The sequence below is a fragment of the Diadema antillarum genome, unplaced genomic scaffold (genome assembly GCF_040938485.1).
Source record: "Diadema antillarum isolate AM-2024a unplaced genomic scaffold, OU_Dant_1.0 seq00000345_RagTag, whole genome shotgun sequence".
NCBI classification, from domain to species: domain Eukaryota; kingdom Metazoa; phylum Echinodermata; class Echinoidea; order Diadematoida; family Diadematidae; genus Diadema; species Diadema antillarum.
The window spans coordinates 587234-611301 of record NW_027271356.1 but is presented as its reverse complement, the minus strand read 5'-3'; the positions used below and the strand labels follow the sequence as shown (position 1 = coordinate 611301).

Genomic DNA, 24068 nt, shown 5'->3' with positions numbered 1-24068 from the left:
TATAGAAAAATATTAGGTTTCTAAGAGGGCCTAATTTTCATTTCATTTCCATTTGCGCATTACGAAGAGACTAGAAATACATGTTTATAATATGTGACCGTGCACCTCAAAACGAACATAAAGTCGCACACACTGATTTTGCGTGAGGACTGAAAATAAGTGAAATGGGTCAACCTAGCCGAACTTGACTTTTTCATATTTTCTGAAAGAGCGGGTCTTCTTTTACATTATGCTAAAATTTGGTATCATAAAATGGGCAGGAAAGTGTGTTTTTTTAGCAGTTTATTTCGAACATTTTTGGTAGAATAGTGTGACTAGGTGTGTCTTTGGAATCCCTTTTTCATTTCTGAAAAACCTTGTCTACACTCTTCTTTTTCAACTCTAATAACTTTTGAAAGGATAGTGCTACCGCTTTGAAAGATGGCATTAATTATGGACAGAATGTGTTAATGAGGCATGCTTAATTTCAGTTTAACCTGATAATCCCTTCATTGTTGTTACTCTGGTGGTTTACTTCCTGTTTTTTGTCCCATTCATCGCACAGCCAGCACGGTTTGGTAAAGATTAAGCGCTTGAATAGACACTGTACTTCAGAGCCTCTTTTCTCAGTTCACACTTTTCCTGAGTTTGTGCTTTCTTTCCAATATTTAGATAGGTCAGGAGAGCCCATTTGATTTGAGTTATACATCATTTTAAAGCTTAAAGTCTGCTCTTTCAGAATATGGTCTTAACTAAAAATTCATGTCTGGCGACTTTTTGTTTGTTTTGAGGTGCAGGGTCACATATTGAATTCTTTCCTAAACTATTCTAGACCAATCCGAGTATTTCATTCAAAATCTTACGGTGAAATAAAGCTTGTAATTCAACGAAAAGGTGAAATGCATTTTTCGTTTCTGAACTTCGTCTTGCAACTAGAGCGGTGCCGAGCATGACTTCAAAGCATAGTGGAATGCTAGACATCCCATTGTAACGCCTTGAACCCAAACATGTGTTTGCATGAATTACGAAGAGTTGCCACTCCATCTCTGTAACACCTCCCTGCTCTGAACAAACGGAGACTGCAGTGAGATGCAATAGGTCTGCAGACATATGCCTGCAAAAATGCAGGGTCACATTGTACCCTCTGATAAAGTTACATTCAAATGCACATAAAAATATATGCACACATACAAAACACTTTCTCGACTAATTAGAGATCACAAACCATGTGCGTGAGTATGTCAAGAAAAGGTGTGGAACTGTATCATATGAACCCATCTTGCTTTTGTGTGCTGGTGCACCTGGTTTATGGGAAGGGTGCATGAAATCATTACATACTGTTATGCCTATTTCAGTTGACGATACACATAAAGGAGTTACATTTATTTTCGGGGGGGGGGGGGGGTGGGATTAATGAGTGCCAAAAAAAACCTTAAAAAAAAAAATAATTAAACATTTGATACACATTTAGAGCAAACAAATTCAGAATTTGTGATGTGAAGACCTATTCACACCAGAGGAAATTGTCAGGGAATGGGATATCACAGGCCAGAACAGATGCCAGGGACCATTCATAGGCAATAGCAACAAGAAGAAGGACATCAACAACAAGCGATTCTACAACTCACCTCATGATATCAAGGCTGGTGAAAGAGGGCCTGACCTTGAGTGGCTTCTGACCCGGCTTCCAGTGGGTTGGAGGAGGGCTGTCATCCGAGGAGTCCTCATCCTTTGATTTGCTACCAGACGAGGGGGAGAGGAGATGTGGAATGCTTTCATAGTCTGCCATCCACACTTTGTAATAAACACTCCAATTTGCAAAGTAGCTAACAGTATACTAATATCCACAACCTCAACAAATACTATTACTACCACTACTTCTGCCACTATCAAAATGTTATCCACCTCTATTACTATTTTGATTACAACTACTACTCTCATTACAAGCCCATTCAGAGAAGAGCAAAACACATGGAAAATGTGTATCTTATAAAATACATTTAAATATATTGTAATCTAATTCACAAAAATAAATTTCATATTACAAAAACACACACAGTGTGACATCATTTCTTCTATCCGTACACACAAAGGTCAATTGCCGTACACACAGAGCCAACTGTTTGAGACCTACACCACCCCCATCTATTTGGCATTAACATGCCATATGTTTGTTTCATCACAATTGGCACACATACAGTCAGTGGCGTGCCTTTAGATCTTTGCAGATGTATTGTACGCATGACTAAATCTCTCAGGTATTCCTACCGCAGCCAAGTTTGACTCCTTGCCTGTTGAGAAATATCTCACACTGCAGTCAAGTAATGTCGTCTATCATAAGTCTCAAAGTATATCTGCAATTGGAGGAGTTATGCCATAGTACTGGCTGAAAAGCTCAATGGTGACATACAGGGTTCACGAGAACCTCACTGTGGCATCAGAACAAACCTTGCTTTCTGAAAGTCATCCCGGATGGTTGCACTGGTGATGACCCTACTTGATGAACTTTGCCTCTCAGAACGAGAGTTCCTGTCAAATCTTGATGGTGGAGATCTCTCACGACTCCTCCACCCACTCCTCTTCCTCCTGAGCTTGTCACGCAGGTCCAGAGACCGTGAGCGGGAACGTGACCTTGAGTAGGACCGGGAACTCGATCTGGATCGAGATCGGGAACGGGATCGGGACTTGGAACGGGAACGGGATCGGGAATACGAGTGAGAATGAGAGCGAGATCGCCGCTGGAATTTTGAGCGTGAATGAGCGTGGGAGGGCGAGTGAGAACGTGAACGGGAATGGGAGCGGGAGCGGGAATGGGAGCGGGAACGGGAGTGGGAATCATCATCACTTTCATCGCTGTATCGTGAGCTGCGTCTTCTGGAAGGCTTCTTCTTATGATGTTCATCTCTCCTACTTCTGTGTTTGCTATGTGACCTGCATGAAGACGAAGAAGACAGAAACTGTTTCGTAAGACCTACAACATTACCCTCCTGAGGGAAGAGTACCCTTGATCTCTAAAAAACATTCAATCATAACATTATCACAAGAATGCAATGACATCTTATACATTCATTCAAAACACAAAACAACTTTATCATGCCTCATTCTAGATATTTCACATCACACAAGTCTACCTTTCTATCTGTCTGTGACCATAACAGATGAAAAGAGCTGAATCACTGATTACAATCCCTAATCTATTTGCCAATGCTGGTAAGTACTGTATCACATTTCACTGGGTATTATTTCTTCCCTGGGTGTCACCGATACATTTGCAACATCACTGTGCCATATGCAAGTCCCATTGTAGATGATTCCAACTGATGTTACCCCATGATACCACACTCAATGATCAAAGTTATTGTCAAGAATCTCATTGAGCCATCAAGCAGTAGCAATAGTCTTCATTATTCAACAAGTCACTTGTTGCCACCCAAAGTTTGAATATGCATGATTTAGAGACTTGGCATCATAAAAATCAAAATGTACTTCACACAGGGTAACAATAACATAACTTACTTATGGTCATACTTAACCATTTGTGTGCTTTGAGTACCAATTGACACAGAAAACCACATAGCATAGTACACACTGTCCAAATTCCCTGGCACGGAAGGGGTTAATGGACAGCATTGACTCTGCCCATCCACTACAGGTAGACCATCTCACCTCTGTTTCTTGTCTCTGGGTTTCTTCCTCCTGGACTCCCTGGAGTCCTGTGACACCACCTCCCCCTCCTCCATCTCCGATTCCTCCTCCTCCTCCTCACTCTCCCGTCTCCCTCTCCTGTCTCTACCGTGCTTCCGGTTCTTGTCCCCCTCTCTGTCCCGTCGTCCTTTTCTGCTGAGAAAGGTTTTCAACAAAAATTCCTCGGCTTGTAAACCACCATGTTCCATTGCCCCACTATACAAATATATTGAACCTACTTCCTGAAAGAATTGTAAGAATCACTTTTCACAGCATGTTACTAGAAATCCATACCATATCCTGTACTATGAGCACTGAATACTTGTATTCATAATGCAAGCTTATACGACAATAACTTAACTTATGCTGAAATTTATGCACACTTCTTGCTCATCTACATCAAGGTATGTGTATTGGTTACATTTTTGTATTACTTCCTTCAACTTTAGCAGTCTCATCTCACATTTCCTGGAGGGTATTGAAAAGTAACATTGATAGCAGCATTTTACAAACTGACTTGCCATATAACCCATCCCGACTCTAATTGTGCAGACTGCAGTATCTCCTAACATTCCGCACTGTATGGAAGCTTTCATGGAAATGTTGGTGAATCTGGTACCTCACCTAGACTTATCCTCCTTCAGTGCCACACCCCTTTCCCAGCGAGCAGGGGAATCTCCCTGACCCTGCTCCCACTTGGAGCGCTGCTGGTCATCCAGGGCCTTGTTGCGGTTCCGGTTGCGGATCTCCGCACGCCAATGGGGCGGGGTGGGGCTGCGGGAGAAGTGGGAGCTATTGCCCATGCGATAACGCTGCACAAAAAAAAAAAAACGATGAACATTGCACAGAGCATGTTTTAGCAAAGTCTGAACTGCCAACAAGGAAACCAGTGTGAGAATCATCTTAAGAATGGCTCTGAAACAATCCAGAGTTTACATTTAACAGAAATTATCTATAGCCAAAAGGGAAATCATAGATGATCACTACTGCATATTCTGGGTGCAGTTGTATCATCTGGTATACTGACATACATGGAATGTGTATGAACCACGGAACAGCTCAAAATACCCAGCCAGCTAATCAAATTGTGCAAGTAGCGATATGATGACATATCCAAGCACCAACTTGTGTATCAAGAACAACAACAAAGACAATGATAAAATGATAAACTAAGAAAAAGGTTTTCCACAGAGCAAAATATTAACTATGCAGATTTCATTAAATATACAACATTCCAAATGTGAAATATACAACATTCCAAATGTTGCTGAGTTTGTAACTGCAAATTTTAAATGTAGACTCACCACTTGACCTCTCCCTTTAATCTTGCGGCCAGAAATGGAAAGTGGTCTCTGACTCTGATACTGAGGAGGATTATCCCTGGAGTATCACAAAAAAATGAAACGAGATAAGGGTAAAGAAATAAAAGATATCAGCACAGGCACATACTATTTTATCTACACCGTGAAAATGAAAATGAAGCAGATCAAATCAGAGCACCTTTCTCAGGAGTATGTGGTTAAAATCTGAAAGGTCAAAGGTCACTACAGACAAGTTAAAGCTGACTACAACCAAGTATGTGCCACACACATACATATGTATACACATAATACATACAATGTACTTGACAGCACTCAGTAGCGCCCATAACAATAAAACCCTGAAAAAGGTGCTTTACATATATCTTCATATACATATAAAGTAGCTTACCTCACCCATTAAGTAAAGGTAAAAGAAAAGTAAACATTTTTTTTTTGTTAAAAAACAAAAATAAGTCACTCTGATGTTACAAAGATGGCATTACGATGACCCATGTTTACCATGCCACATAGCACTATTAAAACACACCTTTTCAAACTTATCTCTGAGTATTTTTTTTTTTCATACATGATTGAGTTCAGTGAAAAGACCCTGCTTCATTTGAGTTATATTCACAGTGGACACTCTGTCAGTTTTATTGGGCATGGCATACATGGTCTAGTATGTGCTAGTATACATGCAGTTCATCTGGCATAGGACACATAAACAACACTGTATGATTAGGCCTGGAATATCTGATGCACAAGACTTGTGTCTCAGGTTGTGGCTTATGAGTCACCACTGCATCCACTCCACTTACTCCTTTTTGGGCAGAGCTCTCATGAGGAAGCGGTTTGCTGGAATTTCAGGAATCTCGTCAGGATTGATCTTCACATGGGATATTTCACTCTTGATCTCCTTGGTTTCCCACACAACCTCCTCTTCTCTGGATGTCATGTGACAGAAATGCAAAAGAGGCAGAACAGAAGAGAGAGGGAGAGAAAAACAAGGGATGATACTGACATTGCTCAAACTTAGAAGAACTGCAAACACTCACAGACAAGGCTGGAATTTAAAAGAAAAAACTTGTTCGGATAAAAGGAAGTCATACTGTTCAATTTTCCGTGAAATGTGAACTTACAACACATCAACTGAAAGTTCACAGAGTTTGCTTAGAATGCTTGTTAGCCGGAAATCAAATTGTAACATTATGGGTGAAACTGGAAACAGAATGTTATGTTATGACAGCCGCAAGAAATGCAGTCAAGTTACTAAATGCTGTAATTATCCCCTTTGTGCACTTAAAACTTCTGCCATAGAACAATTACAACATCTAACAGTTGCAGAAGTCCCTACGTTGACAGCAGCACATCACAAAGAAAACTACCAAAAGAATTAATCATTCAAACAATCAAGTCTTGAATACAGCAAAAGAAACAAATGCCACTAGGAGAAGGAAGAGATGGAATCATACTTCTTCTTCTTGGCCTTCTTTTTCTTCTGTTTCTCCTTCTTTCTGCGCTTGGCCTCCCGCAGCTTGCGCCGGTACTTCTTCCGCTTCCTCCGCTCCTCCTCACTGTCCGTCTCAGACGAGTCCGTGGTGGTGGAGGACGAACTGTCCGACTCGGTCGGCTCATCCGACGATTTCGAGTCGGAGCCCGAGGAGGGCGCCACCACCTTCTTCTTTTTGGGCTCTGCGTAGTTTGACAGAAACAAACTGTGCTACTTGAGACTATCACTTGTGCATCATTCTCCAAGTGAATGATGCTTTCTCACTAAAGACATAAATGAACCAACTGACATTACACTTGATTCACATGAAGAAACTGACAGTTTGGTTGCACAAAAAGTAAAACCCTGATGCCTGCTTTCCTCAGGGTGACCCACACTGATACTTGGGCAAGTAACAGTTACAGATATAACCTTTTACTTGTCCTGGATACTAAGTTCATTTGTGACATCACCATGATAAAAATGCAGAGCCTATTGTACACACATACTACAAAGATGAAGGCCTAATTTAAGCACAGAGAATGGGGGGTTTCAAACTTACTACATATAGCAGCACCACAGATGCCTGTAACCTACACATGTACATTGGATACGAATGAGAAAAACAACAAATCTTTCAAACATCAAAAGTTGCCTCTCCATCATATCTCTTGTCATACAACAATCTGGTAGAGTTCAATCAGTAGCACCAATTTAAGGAAAAGGACAGGCAAATGTTTCCTGCTCTACGAAGCACGCACACACATACATACACACACACAGACACACACACACTTTTTTTAATTATTTTTCAGTAATCTTTATTTGATTTCTGTAATTTCAAACAACATTCATCTTGAATGTATAAACACAAAGTACAAACAGCAATATTTTTAAGAAGAAGAAGAAGAAAAAAAAAAAACCACAACCGGTGCGTGACCAAAAATACATACAACTTTAATACACACACACACACGCACACAAAGAATTAATAGAGCCCATGGGCAGGACTTATATTTGAATGATTTTCTTACAATAAAACTTATGTAGCAATGGGATGGCATGGTGGCACTAAAGCTATCTGTACCTTTTGATTTCAGTTTCAGAATGAGTTCTCCGCAATTTGTGATCCGAACATCAGCCAGCGGTCTGTTCTTGCCGTCCGTTCTCTGGTTTTCAACTTGGCTCACCACATCACTGCCTTGAAGCACTTTGCCAAACACTACATGGACCCTATGTGACAACAATAATAATACATGTAATGATACGTTACATTTCCATAGCACATATCATCACAGATGCTGTCCCTATTAAAGCACTTTGTGAGTAGAGAAAGAGCAATGAGCAAGAGAATTAACATAACAGGATCAAGAGAAAACATGTAAATGAATACAATCACAATTTTGGAAAAGACAGTAACAAATATTCAAATGTTAACACTAACAACAAATGATGATATCTCTAATGCGAACAATGCCAAAGTTTACATAGTATACAATAAACAAATACATATAAATATATACATTTACATATCGATAGATATATACTTACCTATATAATACATAAAAATCCTTTAAATCAAAACATTTTTTTGTTGTTGTTCAAACCTAAACAAAAAGTTGTGAACCCCATTCTAAAGTTTAGGGGTTTAATTCATTTTAGGTCAAAAAACTTTGATGAAATCATGAAGTTGGATACATTCTTGGCAAGATATCAGATGATGACCTGTCATTTTTTCTAAACATATTTTACTTATACAAGTATACAGTCAAGTCGACAGGATTGGTGTAAGACAGAGTGTACAAAAGACTATCAACAACCTTTTTGAAGAGTCCACAAATTAGCCTCAACATTCTAATATCTCTAATGAAGTAAAAAGATGCAATCATATCCTTTCACTGCTTTATAATGTGCTCGAAACTTTCTTGCAAAATCAAAATGAATGGAAATGGTTTCTACAAATATGAAAGCAACAATATTTGGCAGGCGCCACAACATATCTTCCAATTTGTGCTCATGCATTTGTTTATCAAAGAAAGTGACAAGTGCTAAAGCATGTTTTGAAAAAGGTATGTGTCGAGAAAAAAGGATGTCACTACAGGGCTCCAGCTACTGCTCCTCCTCCTCCTCATCACCAAGTAATCATCATCACCACTTCTGACACTCCCATCAAACCACATACCTATGTGTGACTGAAATTGTCAGATAGAAGTGAGCTCATTACCATCATTACCACGATCATCATTCCAATCATTACCACAGTCATCATCACCACCATTATCACCATCATCATTACCAGTGACAATACAAAATCCACACAAGACAAAGACTATCACGTAAAAGCAAGCTTATCATCATCTTTATAATCATTACCACCATCACCATCATTACCACTATCACTATCATTATCATTATCACCATCTCATCTAACCACATACTCATGCATGACCAAATATTGTCAAACAAACGTGAGCAGCAATATACTGTAAAAGTGGAAATTTTCGAGGTGTTGAAATTTTTGCGCATTTCGCGTAACCAGAAACTAGCGCAAAAATAAAAGCATGCAAATATTTTTGCTTGTCATATGTTCCAGTAGTTGATGTCTTGATTCTGCGGAATTAAAAATGCACAGAACTCTTCTTACCTGGTTGAGTGCGAAAAATTAGTCGCCCAAAAATATCTACTTTTACAGTATAAAATATTAATGCCCAGATACTTTTCCATTATCAAATATAAAGCAACTTTTCAAAACCTGAACTGAGCATTTCCTCTAGACAGAGTATTAACTCTTAATGTGCCAGGCCCAAAACCCCTAACGTGCCAGAGGTTTTTACCTAACGCCAGAACGTTTCGAAACTGGACTGACAATGAAATTTAAAACCGCCATATCTCTGAAACTATTGACTGTTTTAAATTGAGTTCTACACAACATATATCAAGAAATGTTTGCTCTTTCGTGTCATGCAGTCAGTTTGCCACAATATCTCTCTGAATCTGATATATTGCAGAAATATTTGATACATCAAAAAAATTATTAGAGATTTTTGTGTAGTATGGAAAAAAAGAGTCGGTCTTGTTTTTTCTTCAATGGAACGCTCCCTTGACTCTGTGAGAAAGTTTTAGAGCAACATTTCCTCTTTCAAATGATATCAAAATTGCCTTCTAGAATTGTATGATTCCAAAGATACTAGCAGTTTATTTTGTCTTAGCAATTTCTCTCTCTGCCTCAGTAATTCATTCCCAAATCTGAGTCCTTTAGTCCCAGATCCTGTATTTGAAACTAAAGTAATTGTCCCGGGCCCTGGAGTAGTGTCTTTTGTCCACCTGAGAAGGAAGAACCTGCTAATCCTCCTTTTGTCTACGCAGACCACGGGCAGGCGTTACCGTATCCTATTGAAATTGGCAGGCCTTTGTCCACGCGCAATTCCTATGCTATCGTGGGGACGATTAGTGACGTTCACCAAAACAGAAGGATAAAAGACTTGACCGACGAACGAAAGCTGACCCTCTTTGAGGGACAAAGTCAAAGCAGCTTCCCGCAGGACAGCGTCCAAGCAGAACAATGCGAGTGGAACCGCATAGACAATACACGCAGAGTCAATAGCATACACATGTGTGGTTTACCTATGAGACTTTTGATCCATACACATCTCGCAGAGGGTGCGTCTGCTGCGGATTTTCCCGATGTGAAAAAAATACATCTAGCTGAAAAATCGTGTATTTATTCAAAATTTTCCGATGTAAGCATGCTCATATTTTTAGTGGAAACGATAGCTATGCTAATCAGCTACCAGTACATATCATTGGCAGTTGCTTGGTGTAACACATTATGGTACCACAAGAACTTAAATGATCAATGCTTTTCTCGCTGTTCTTAGTCGCCGATCGGCGACCATGGCACGTCAGGACTAAGGTCGCCGTTCGGCGACCATGGCACGTTAAGAGTTAAGCATATACTGCACAAGACCTGAAAGCAACCATTTCCTAAGTGCAGGTGACACAGGTAAAATCCCAATAATTCTATAAGATTAAAAACTTGCGCACGAAGGCTAAATGGGTTTCAAAAGAGGTTTATCTGTTTTCCCAATTTGACAAGGTAAGCAGCTTCATCATTGACAGTCCGCACTGCTGAAACATCTTTGTATCATGATTTTAGCTCAAATTTACTTGCCACCTTTACGAGTATTAGTGTCATATAATGGGGCAAACGATTTCTTGCTTTGCTGTGATTAATTTGATTTGTCATTTCTGTTCAGCTTTTCAGTAAAAAAAAAAAGGATGTGCTGCTCTGACAGGATAATTTGTCAATTTCCATATTTACTGTTACCATCAATATCAAATCTTTTGATGCATAGTCAATGACTCTCACTGACCCAACACTATCTGAGACATGCAGTGGATTGGTGTGCTGGCTATAGTCTTACGTTTGAATACACACATACAATATGGACTGTTAGTGATGCAATGTGAAATCCAACCAACTTACCCATCCAAATGAGGTGCTGGCTTTGTGGTTCTGCAAAAACCAGAAAGGAAGTAGAAACAAGAAATTACAAGATTAACTGAAGTCACTTTTAACACAATGACACTTCAAATAATGCCACCTTATAATTCAAAACATCGCATAAATTCTCACAGTGGAACAAAGGTGAAACTCTTCCTGGTTTCTTCACTTACCTTTAACTGAGAGAGAGAGAGAGAGGGGGATGCCCATTCAGAGATTAAATTGTACTGATAACAACAGGCATTATCTAATGGATGATGGATACTGGCATTGTGTATAGAAACAAGCAAAACAATGGCCAGGGGCACATCTCTGCTCTCAAGAACAAATGATACCAAAACCATATCACATCAATATTCTCTGAATCAAATCTGTTCAATGAGACTTTCTGGCGATACTGGTATTCAGGGTTACTAAGTAACAGTCAAAAAGAATCTGGGTGGGAGAGCAACTCAGACAATCAATCAAATCTACTACAAAGTGATGGGCTGGATATTGTTTGCCCCTAGTTTTAGGGTAAAGGAGAATCTATGAGACCATGGGTTTGATGAATAGCAACTGAAACGAACTGAAGATCGGACATAATTAAATAAATTATCTCATTTTGTGAGGTTATCTCTATCCATGCTTGTAAGGCATTCAGCATCACATATATCAATGTAGGCACTCTACCTTCCAAATAAAACAGGAATGAATTTCATGAAATCAGTCATACTTCCTATAAGACAAATATCTACTGCAGTGTTTTAAACTTATTCAACTAAATTTCACTGGCAAAGTATCTCGTTTCTGAACACAATGTCAACAAATGATGTCATAGTACAAATAATATAACAGTGTCATATGTTTGTGGTAAAATTCAATCCCATTCAGTCTTACATGTGTAATCCAATTTCATTTAACTCGATGAAAGTTGCTTTTTACAGAGGGTTGTAAGAAGAGTGCATTAACTATTTGCACAACAATGAAAAATGTATGCTGGCCATTAATATCTCAGTGGCCATCATCACAAAGTCTGATTTACAGCATGCCAAGTACGTAAGATTGTAAATTTCCATCAATGTGAGAGTCATCGCACAGAATTATGATAGAGTATATAAACGTAAATCTTGATGGACTTAAAAAATGTATCTAAAAGCAACACAACCACTTCACAAAGCAATATCAATGTGAATAAAGGAACAAATTCTGTTTACTCAGATGAAGATCTACAATTCACTACACCCAAGGTTTACCTTTACGATGCTTGAAGTTGGTCTGAAAGAAGGGTGATCGAATATAAAAACCAAATGAGGGAAAAAATTGAGTAGCTTGTATGGGTTATGGAATACTGATTAGGGTAGGATGCGGGATGAAAGGGGGACGGGGGAAGAAATAACCGTTCTTGGCATGGTCTGTGGTACACCATACCCATAACATTCTGTATCTTTCTGGCAGTAATTGATAGTACTGTCAGTTTTTTTTCTATCTGAAAAATCTACTTCTTCATTACCAGCTTGGGGAGTTAGGATTTATCTGCCCAAAACTTATTAAAAGGAAATTTCAGTATATTTCCGTTCTTGTTATTTATGGATACAAACTACTTACATTGTACACATGATTGCAGCATAAAACCTTGTGACTCAGTATAGTGGGTGATTCTCCTTTTTCTTTGTGTATATGCCATAACTCTAGATACAGACTGGGTTAATCTTTCCAATGTTCTAATTTACAGGCTGACACTTGAGAGAAAAAAAAAAGTTTTTTTTGTTTTGTTTTTTTAATTTCAAAGTTTTGTATATCTTGGTAAACAGTCACAAAATGGAAGAACTTGAGACTGTAAACCCTTGAATGGCACTGTTTGAGGATAACAGCATCAACACATTTACACACAAACAAATAGAGGCAGAGATACATCCATGCATACAGACAGACAGACATATATATACACACACCCACTCACATACTGCATATAATATGCAAAATCTAAACCTTGTTGTTGGGCAATACTTTAAATTGCACAATCTTTATGTCAGCAACCTTATGTGATAGGCAAATTTGAAGAAGACGTTCCCCTTTAATAATCTTTGACATTTAGACTAAAGAAAATAAAAATCCCATGCAACTATTACTTGACTCATGTATTTGCAAGAAAAAAAAGAAACCCTCACCAAGTTAAGTTCTGTTCCATCAAACTAGTCCAATGAAAAGAAAAAATTGCATTTTCAAAGAGAAATTTCTTGTTTTCTTTCAAGGAATGACGTCATGATACTTGACAGGCCTTCACACATCATCAATTCCGATCATAGAGGACATCTTGCAATCTAAAACTATTTATGTGCTATGCAAGGACCAGTCAACTTCGTCAAGTGTCTGGTATGTCCCTGCCTCCTAAAATGATGTGATATTCCGCAGAGGAAGACTTACATGAAGAACTGCGATCCATTTGTGTCCTTGCCCCGGTTAGCCATGGACAACAGGAATGGCTGCTCATGCTTCATATCGAAATTTTCGTCTATAAATAGGAATGGTGGAAAAAAGGAGAGAAATTTCCTCTATTGTAACACAAATGCAGATATGATGCTATGCTGCATAGAGACCAGTTCGTATGACTAATACATACAGAGCATCAATTTCAACTCATCTTTGTATACATGCATTTTACGTTCACTTAAAAATGATGCCAAGTACACAACTTCACACAGTGCTCTGATAAATGAATGGAAGACTTACCTCTTCCTTTTTACACCCATGCTATCATACATCAAGATTTTAACGTGAATAATGACATCAGTTTTTCTTTTTACATAGCTGGTAGTACACTATGCCTAAAAAGAATATTTGTTCTCTTTATGCAAGAATTTAACCACACAGAATGGCAATTTTATTTGAATGAACACTTACCTACCCAGGCATATCTGCCTTTCATACTATACTTCCTTGCTAAAAGCAGGAAGAATATACTGCAAGTAGTAAATTCAAGCTTTGATCATGAATAGAAACTATAGCTATTTTAATAGCAATAAAGAAATCTGGATGCAACATACTACAAAAATGTTATGACATCATCAAACAAAGAATGATGATGCACTCTCGACTGAAAAAAGCACTGATGTTATGAATACACTACTAAATCACATTATCAATACATTATTGGTGTTAATTGCAATATACCATCAATATTGTCAATATTATTGGCACTGTCGATATCATGATCTAACAGTGACTTACCTGGTCAAGAAATCCAATCTTTCTCTACATTTCCAGCTTCAACTCATACTTCAAAACATAAAAAGTTGAAATAAAACTGTAACAATGCAATCTAACCAATCAGAGAGCTTGTTGTAATAGTATGGTCTCTACACATTCCATCTTCAACTGCTACATCAGTAGTAAAGAAGCTTTGGCCAAACATACAACCACATGAAATACAATTTTTGGTGTAAAAGATCCACAATTTCAGACATCCCTATCAAAAATTACTGCAACTCACCAACATGTCATCACTTCTATAAAGTGAACCTAGAGCTTCAAACATAAAAGAAACAATAATGATCAAGTGATTTTCACCCAAAGTTAATGTGTCATAAAAGGAAATATAATAGGCAAATCAAAATTCTGAGGCATGTAATACAAAACTTCGTGTGATCTACTGGTCACCAAGGAAACCATTTTTAGCCCCCGACACGTGAAACCTGAGTGCGCAACTAAGGATGGTTGATATCACACACAACCAGCTGTTCAGTCTTACATTCATTACAGGGCGCCATGTATTTTAATCATTCTGCAGCTAACACTGCCATGCCTTGCATTACAACGGGAATGCACAAATACCAGGAAACAAGCAACATATTCAAACTTTCTAAAGCTGACTTATGCATGTGTTCATGTTAAGAATTTAACAATCTAACAATTTCAAACAAAACAGTTACACTGTGCTGCTACTCTTCTCCCCCACACCCCCCCAAAAAAGAAAAAAATCACAAAACCACCAAATCCTTTGATTTCTTCAAAGTATAACAGTAATATTATTTCTGAAAGTCTCTTACCTGCAAAAGTGCCACCATAGATGGATTCCCCACCAGTTCCAGTGCCTAAAGCAACACAGAAAGAAGAAGACAACAAATAGTATTACAGACAAATGAATAAACAAAGATGTGTAAGTGTGGATCACTTCAGTGTAGAAATACCAGAAATGTCGGACGATACGCCATTTCATCAAATTCCAACAGCGTACTGTAAGAGTGTGGCCAGCTGTAGACACTAAATCAATAGTCATTAGAAGTCAAATATACATTTAATAGTCTTTGCCAAAATAAATACGGATCTGTGCCTGTTAATTTATTAATACTGGGGTTCAGGTGCAACAACAAGACTTTTTCCTTTCAGTTTTTCATGGGGGGGGGGGGGGGATGGGGCAACTGTACAACTGTGTACATGGACTGCTGCTGCTTTCAATAAGGTTGTCTGTGTATTGTATGATGATTGATCCATTCCACACTGCTTTTTCACCACCTCTGAACACAGTGGAACAAAGTCTGCAATGCATAAATCTTACTTAGAATTGTAAAGAGAAGATGAACTCCCTAAAATGATTTATGATGTGATGGCTTCCATACACTGTATCACATTCATTCATTAGTCATATCATGGTTGCATACTTTCCCTGCATTGCATGAAGTGGTACTAATCTACACAACTGAAGTAGAAATCACAGGCACGATGATTGATTTCTGGACATCCAACTGAACACCATACTAGATGAATAATTCACATGATCGATCTATTTTGATTTCCCCAATGTACAGAGTGCTTGGAGCTCTCAGATATCACGTCCAACTGTTGTGGTTCACATCTTCGGAATACTGCAAAGTGCAAACATATGGTTATTTTATGATAATAGTGGGAGATGATAGATTTACATGTACATTGCCCTAAACATAGTAGCCTCATCAGTGCAAAAACAAGTGATCTCCATGAAACATAGAAACAAAAAATGCACTTGTAAAGCGCAAACTTCCACTAAGCAGCTCATTTCCACCCATATTGTGATTTCCACCTAATATTACAGTTCTACATTCCCACTGCATGATAGAAATTAATCAACATTCATCATCATAATACAGTGTACAAAAGTGTGTTCCCAAGCAATCTGGCTATTTATTGTGGGTTTATATAAACATCTAGGCTGAAAATGGCCCTTTTTCCTATGAGAAAGAATCCTTCCCAAATTTAAATCAATATCTGGATCCAGACAGTGGCCTGATTACTGCCAAAATGTAATCGTATGTTCCTTGTGTCATTATCAATTTTACTGAAAATTTCATCCAAATCTGTTAATAACATTCTGAGTTATTTTGCAAATAAACAAACAAGCAGACAACAGACCAACCAAAGCAAATCATAACCTCCTTGGTAGAGGTAATAAGATACCATTACAATCCCTGCCAATTTCCTCTCATCTCTTTATTAGTAAGCTCTTCATTCATTCATTGGCCAGTAGTGTGTCAACGCCATCTCCTAAATTGCATTTATTCTTTCTTTCTCTCTCCTTTTTTCCAGTAAAATTAAATATTGCCACATCACTACATCCTAGAGGTCATTTCTATGCTTTGATTGGCAAGCCATTGTTCCCCTCCTGCTGTATATGTTTGTATAGGCGACACGTGTGCCTTCCAGAAAATAAGCAGCATGGCAAGGGGTAAGAGGACTGTAGGGCAAGTCCAAGATAACACGCACGTTATGTATGGGACATTCAGAGACTTTTATGACCTGAAAAATAGTGTTAATGGCCTTTGATCATATTGAACTTCATCATGGTGATTGATATCTAGAAGAAGTATAATCATGTAAAAAATGGAGAAAAATGACCTTCACAATTATATTCTAGAAGAGAAAATAAGTGCCGTTACGTATGGGACCAGAAAATTTTTGTTTTTTTTAACATTTTTTTCAACCTCAAAACTCTCTGAAAGTATATCATTCTACAACTTGTAACTCACTGTGATGAAAGTCACAACACTCAAGATTATCACAGGTAAGTTTCATGTCATGAGGCAAAAAGCTCTAATTACAGGTTCTAATTAAAGACAGACATGACGTGTTACGTATGGGACAGTTACGTATGGGACAGTTTGTCCCCCATTCATTTAGTGTGTGAAGAACCATGTTTATGGGTATTTTGCATATTTATTGAAGTAAAACCAGTTGAAACTACTCAAATACTGATCCAGATTGTCAAGGAAACAATATTCCCCAAATATTCATCATCATAATCATATTCAATCATATTTTTATATTTTTATGACCAACCTCGGTATGCATGCTCTTTGTCCCCCATTCGTTTAGTGTGTGGAGATCCATGTTTATGGGTATTTTGCAAAATAATTTTGCAAAATACCCTTAAACAAATTTTTGCATAATTATTGAGGTGGAATCAGTTGAAATTACTCAAATACTGATCCAGATTGACAAGGGAACAATATTCCCCAGATATTTGCCATCATAATCACATTCAATCATATTCTATATTTTTTATGACCAACCTGAGTATGTATGCCCTATTTTTATCAGGATAGTTGCTATTGAAAAATTGAATAGTTTTAAGTGTTTACTTCCATTGATGAAGGGCAGTTTGCCATTTAGTTTCAATAAAAAACAACTTGACACAAGAAATATTAAGTTTAATAAATAAGCAATACCTGCTGCGTGAAACCCCAGTGATCGAGTAGACATATGATGTCTGTCTATCAGTCAGGTCATTGATTCGAGTCACACCTCAGTATGTATATACCCATGAATTTTGTTGTGGCTACTACTGAAAACTGAATAAGGACAATTTGTGTATCACTTGCAATAAAAAAAAAAATCATTTTACTTTTTTTTTCTATTATATATATCACAACCATTTCAAATTGGATCTCCATCACATAAACTTTGAATTCCTCTAGTCTTAGGATTTTATGCTCTAATAAGTAATTCATATTATTGGTTTCCAATCATCTCTTTAAATGTTGGAGACTGAATCCCCATTTCTACAAAAAACTATACCATCCCTTTAATGATGATTTTTCATTGTGTATTTTGCAATTTTTCCCTCCCCCTTTCTGAAAATTGTTCAGTCAAGTTCATGTATTGTTTCAAGTGTCTATAACTCAAAAAGTAGCTACAATGTTGGGATGCTTTCTTCAGGATGATTGACCATTTGTATACTGAGAGACCTTCCCAGCTAGCTACATGCATTCACATGCAATATGTATGAGGATGTCCCATACGTAACGCATTTGTCCCATACGTAACATTATTTCAATGCCTAATAAAAAAAAAAATTCTTTTACTTTTTTTTCTTTTTTCTCTGGTATTTAATTTCTCTAAACAATAAATTAGAAGTTTCCAAAAGGGCATTAAAATAACCTTAGCAATTTCAGAAAAAACCTAAAAAAATGACCTCATTTTGTTACGTATGGGACATCTCATGATAGGACACGAGCTAATTTGCATAATCATTTGCATAATCCCTAAATTTTCATGCCAAGTTAAACTATGTGATGAACTTCTTATGTCCACATATTAATCAAATATTATTTGCTTTCCTTTGAATTAATATGAATTTTTATAAATGTCCCATATGTAACGCTGTGTTTCACATTTATGCAAATGAAGCCCTTGAAATTTGCATAAATTTACATAATATCATTTTTTCCTCCACGGAAATCAAAACTTCAACTCATAAGCTTTAAAATGATACCAAACATGTCAATATTGAGCAAAGATGAAATTTAGCCTTCTGAGGGGACCTTATCTTGGACTTGCCCTGTAGTGAAATCAAATCACTTCCTTGTTGAGCCATATATAGTTCAAGCCATACTGTGCACACAAGAAAATGTATTAAATTTCATTTCAGCGAAGCAGACCAAGTATACATGTTGGATACCCAGCAACAACTACAAAATGTAGGATCAAGGCAGCAATTTTCCAGGTTTAGAAAGCAATAAATAATCCTACATCGCCTACATTTTCAAGCCATCACACTGAGTTTGCACACCTGGCATTGCTTACATAAAATATAGATTTAAATTGCAATTTTCCAGGGTGACAAACTCAGAGACTCCAACCCAAAGCACCTTCTGATCTGGAGATTCTCCCGCCTGAAACCCCTAGCAAACGGGAGACTCCAAGTTGATGTGTGTGAAGCGCGAAGTTCCTATGGTTCTAGATGTTCTCTGGTGCTATCTAAGGCTTATTTTTTCAACATACGATAGCAATAAGTAAGAAATCCTTTCCACCAGGAGACACAGAGCCAGGGCGGGAGAAATCAAATCTCAAACGGGAGAACGGGAGATTTTGCAAAAATGGGCTTTCGGCAGGAGATCTCCCGTCGAAAACGGGAGAGTTGGAGTCTCTACAAACTGATAGTATAATCAGATCTTGCAGCAGGAACACCATGCAACAACATATTTCTAAAGGAAACATACATACCACTTTAGATATTTCAAATTTATATCCTCCTATAATTCTAGTATTTTTGGAAGTTTATGTAAAATAAAGTTTCGAATACATCAGCTACAATGTCTAACTAGCCATGCTGCAGGATAGCTAAAGAAAATACATCTTGACATAGTACATGAAAGCCTGAGGGGAAGCAATATGAAATCAAGCAAGCTTCAAAAACTCATAATAACTTCTCTTTTGGGAAAAAAAAAGAACAAAATATTCTCTCCAAAATAAACTGAAAACTGATTTTTCATGGACTAGGGAGGCTTCCATTGACAGGCAATTGTTTCCTTAGTATAAACACACCCTCAAAATATTTGTCAAAAAGGTAAACTTTACATCTGAACTCATATTCTGTAAATCTCATGTCATCTATGTTGTAATTGACCCATTAAGCCTCATGAGACTTTTTGCTGGCTTTTAATGTAAACTTGGTGGCTCCTGAAACGCCAAGACTTGCTTTTAAACACACACTCAAGTCACTGAGCATTGCTCCACATTTCTAAACTTGGAGAACAAATCCATTTTAGGATTTGCCACAGTCTCACCAGCACAAAAAATAGCAATAAAGAATAAACGAAGAAAAAAAAAAAGGCCACTGGCACCCTGGGAGAGTAAAAGAATGACCAATCCCATGAAACTAGAACTCCATGACAAAGAATTCTCTATGCGATTTTCAACATGATGGATCTTCTTCAGATGTCAGATTGACATGGATAACAGCTGACATTATATAAAGCCCCAGAGAAGAACTCACTCTCTCTTTTTCTCTTTCATTGCCTCTTTATCTCTCTCCCTCTCTTCTCTTTCTCTCATACACTCACAGATGAAAACATAGACACACTCATATTTCTCTCTCTTCCTCCTTTTGGCATGCAACCCCAACAGGTCTTTTGAAAACTGCTGAAGGGGCAAATTTGTGGGCAAAGAAAATAGATTTCAATCTGCATGAGGTAGGGGGAAGATGTAGAGAGAAAAATGTAGATAGACAGACAAGCACACAAGAAAGAGGAGAGAAAACTTTGGCAAACAACCTCAACATACTCTACTTGCAAACCATTAGGTTTTCTTGGCACACAAGCAATGGCTCCATTGTAAAATTGACACATGCTATCTAAAAGTGATATTTGAAATGGTGCAATCACATGCATGTGTACCTAAAGGGGGAGGGGGGCCAATTTGTTATCATTTACAAGAAATTCATACAATATGCGCTACGGTGGGAAAACAGGTTATTTTGTTGACAGCAATCCAGTATTTACCCCCACCCAGTTAGCTCTGATATTAAAGTTATCATTCACACGAGCACCCTTATCAGAATATCTAAAATTAATTCTTTCAAATCAGCTGAAATAAATTCAACAGTATTTTATCTGTTGTATGGGAAATCTTGCATCTTTCAGGAAGTTCCCACGTACTCTATTTCATACAGAGGTATGGAGCATAATATCTAGGTGCCTACCCTTACAAGAATACAGGCAAATTTTGTTGAAAGTGCTTTAAACTTTTGATTTCTTTTTCTTCTTTGCAAAACAGGAAATAGCATGGCAATATGCTATACAACATACAACAGGCAGTAGAGGTTTAGAGGGTGTGTTACTAATCCGTCACCATGGCAGCAACCAACTGTAGCTCCATTACACTGTCCTCACATTTTACACTGATCTGAACCTCTGGCCTATACATGTCTATTTGTGGAAACTGGCAACCATGGTATCCAAAGTAGCTATCACCCTGATACTCTCATAAAATGGCACTAGCAAAGGGGGCCTCCTTTGTTTAATCCTAAACCAGCAATTTTTACTACAACTGTTCTAATTTGAGCAAAACTGACCAAGACCCAAATTATTTATATCATAATAAACTACAATGTATATCTATGAACATCACAGCCACAATTGCCAATCTGTAGAGCTACATGGCTGTTACTCCATTGCTTGACATCAATATTTTGATTTTGTTTTTACAGGGCCTCATTTTTCTCTCTCTTCTTTCTTTCTATAAACTAACAACAACAATTTTGTTTTTCTTTTCTTTTTTTAAATCAAGGTTTACCACTATGCAAGAGTCTTACAAAAACTTGACATTAGTGCTAAAATGTGTGCAGTTTCTGATTACTTTTTATTGCTGATTTGTTTTCCCCTCCATCCCCCCCCCCTTGAAAAAAAAAAAGATGCATTTTGAATACTAATACAAGGGGTATTGCAGCAGTTCAGCGACCGAACATAGTACTTTACAGCATTGGCTCACAGGAAATGCACTTGGCCTGTCATGCACTTGTTACCAGCATGCATTTGATTTCCTCTCGCGCCTGATGCATTGAGGGGCACATCCATCTCCAGGTGTAAAAAACGTGTGAACTAATTCTATTGCACGCTAAATTCCCTCTTCGTCAACGGAAGAGTGCCAAGACTTGACTCTTAGTTAAGTTTAACACAATGAAAGTAAGGGTTGTCTTTAGCAAAAAATTGCTAATACTACAGCTGCGTTTTATAAAAATATATAGACATTTAGCAACAGCTCTCACAATCACTCTGAAAAGATCATAGCACTATCCAAAACTGTTTCAAGCTGCTTGGCAATGGGCATGCTAGCAGCAAATGTTGTGCATCTTTAAAGTCTTCAAATGTGTTTGCTATGAACACATTTCCAAAAGATTACAGCATGAATCGGAAGACAATGAGGTCACATTTCATGGCTACTTGCCATGGGGTTTTATCAACAACAGCAAAAAGAAAACCCTCCTATCACTGCTAAAGGAAACGGTCACATGTTACTGAACAGGGAAGACGGATAGCTTCTCCTCTGACAAGAGCGAAATGATCATGCCTTCACACTGTCTAAAATCACTTTATGTGTGATCCAATATGAAGCTTACAATTATCTATTTATACACTTGTTCATTAAAAAAATTTGTTCTTTAAGCGCTATTAAAACCTAATTGCCAATTGGATTCTACTACATCTTATTCAGACTGGCAGCTGTCACGCACTGACAGACATACATCCTGCAAAGAGCACAGCAAAAAGGCTTTCTAAGCACTTTACAGCTTTTCATTTTTCAGCTCAATACTTGAATGCTGTATTTGGGTTTGTGGATATGAAACAAGACCTTAATTGATGTCAGGAGGTACAAATTACAGTAGACAATTGCACTACTAACAGGATACGGGGCAAGAATAAATGAATTGGTTGACCGTCACTCCTTAATCTGTTAACCGTCTCCCAATTTCCTTTATTGATTGGGAAGTGACAGGTGCTATTACGGGCAGAAAGTATCCAGTTGGACACAGTAACAGCATGGGAGGGAGAAAGAAAGAGAGGGAGAGACCATGGGTGTTTGTGTGTAAGCGTATGTGTGTGTGTGTGTGTGTGTGTGATGAGTTACCATGACCTACCAAAGGCTCAATATAAGTGCATTACGTTTGAGCCTACCGAACATCCACTGCAGTGTGTGGATAGATCTATGATACAGCGACCCACTGCAGCAGACTACACTACATTGTAGCTCTTTTCATATCAGCCTTACTGTTGTCACATCGCAGATTCTATAACAGTCGAGGAAAAACATCTCTCTGTGATATCATCTACCCCAAACAGCATGATTACATTGACTCAAGTTGATGCTACAGAACTGATAGATCAACAGAAGGAGCATAGAGAAAATATGGTACGGTACTTACCTGCACTGAAGTCCCCACCCTGGACCATGAAATCCTTGACCACTCGGTGGAAGGTACTGCCCTTGTAGTGAAGGGGCTTGTTTGTAGTCTTACCCATGCCTTTTTCACCTGCAATGTAAGAAAAAATAAAGTCATGAGTAGAATAACTTAAATGAAAGGGGACAATATTATTGATATTAGGGGTAAAAAGTGATGACAACCTGCATTTTTTTAATAATATAAAACAATATGATTTGTTTGCTTGTTTGTTTTTTAATTAGAACTTTCCTAGATTCTGATGAAAAACAAATGCTTTATTCTGTCTTTAACAATGTGCAAGAGTGTTAATAAAACCTTCACATCAGCACAGAAAAACAGCAAAACGGTCTCTCAAAAAATAAAATGTGACACTGCAGCTTAAAATCTCAGTGTACTCAGAATGTACTTCATGACAACAAAACTCATGAGGTTTTAGATGGCACAGAGATATCAAAGTGATCACACTCTTCCAGTGTTTTCAGTCTGCACCAGATTTCACTGATGTCTTGTCATTTCACCTAAATGCCTGCATTCAAATCATATTTCCCTCTGAATACAAGCATTTTAGAAAATGTTATGATTCTACTTCAAAACCTTTTCTGGGAAGAAAAGATGTGTCTCAGATCAGTATTCCTCATCATGAATCCTTTAAATATACATATACACTGTATATATTTTTTGTTCCAACCCTGACAAGATTGCTGCATCATTTGTGGTGTGATTGCCTTGTAATGACAGAGGTACTCTTCATTATCACACAAGATTCCAGAGCTTATAGATCACTATGCACTGTACATAATATACACAGTACATCACACCGTGGCACTGAATGTCATTGCAGTCATGTGTAAAACAGACCTGGGAGTGTGGGGTTAGAATGCCAGCCCTAATGGCTTTCTTTCACATAGCCATCTCAGGGGAAGTTCTCTTACACCCACT

At 37.9% G+C, this 24068-nt stretch overlaps 1 pseudogene; it reads right to left on the bottom strand.

The window, feature by feature from the left end:
- LOC139730965 (uncharacterized) overlaps positions 1–24068 on the bottom strand; it is a 51497-nt pseudogene that overhangs the window by 10777 nt on the left and 16652 nt on the right.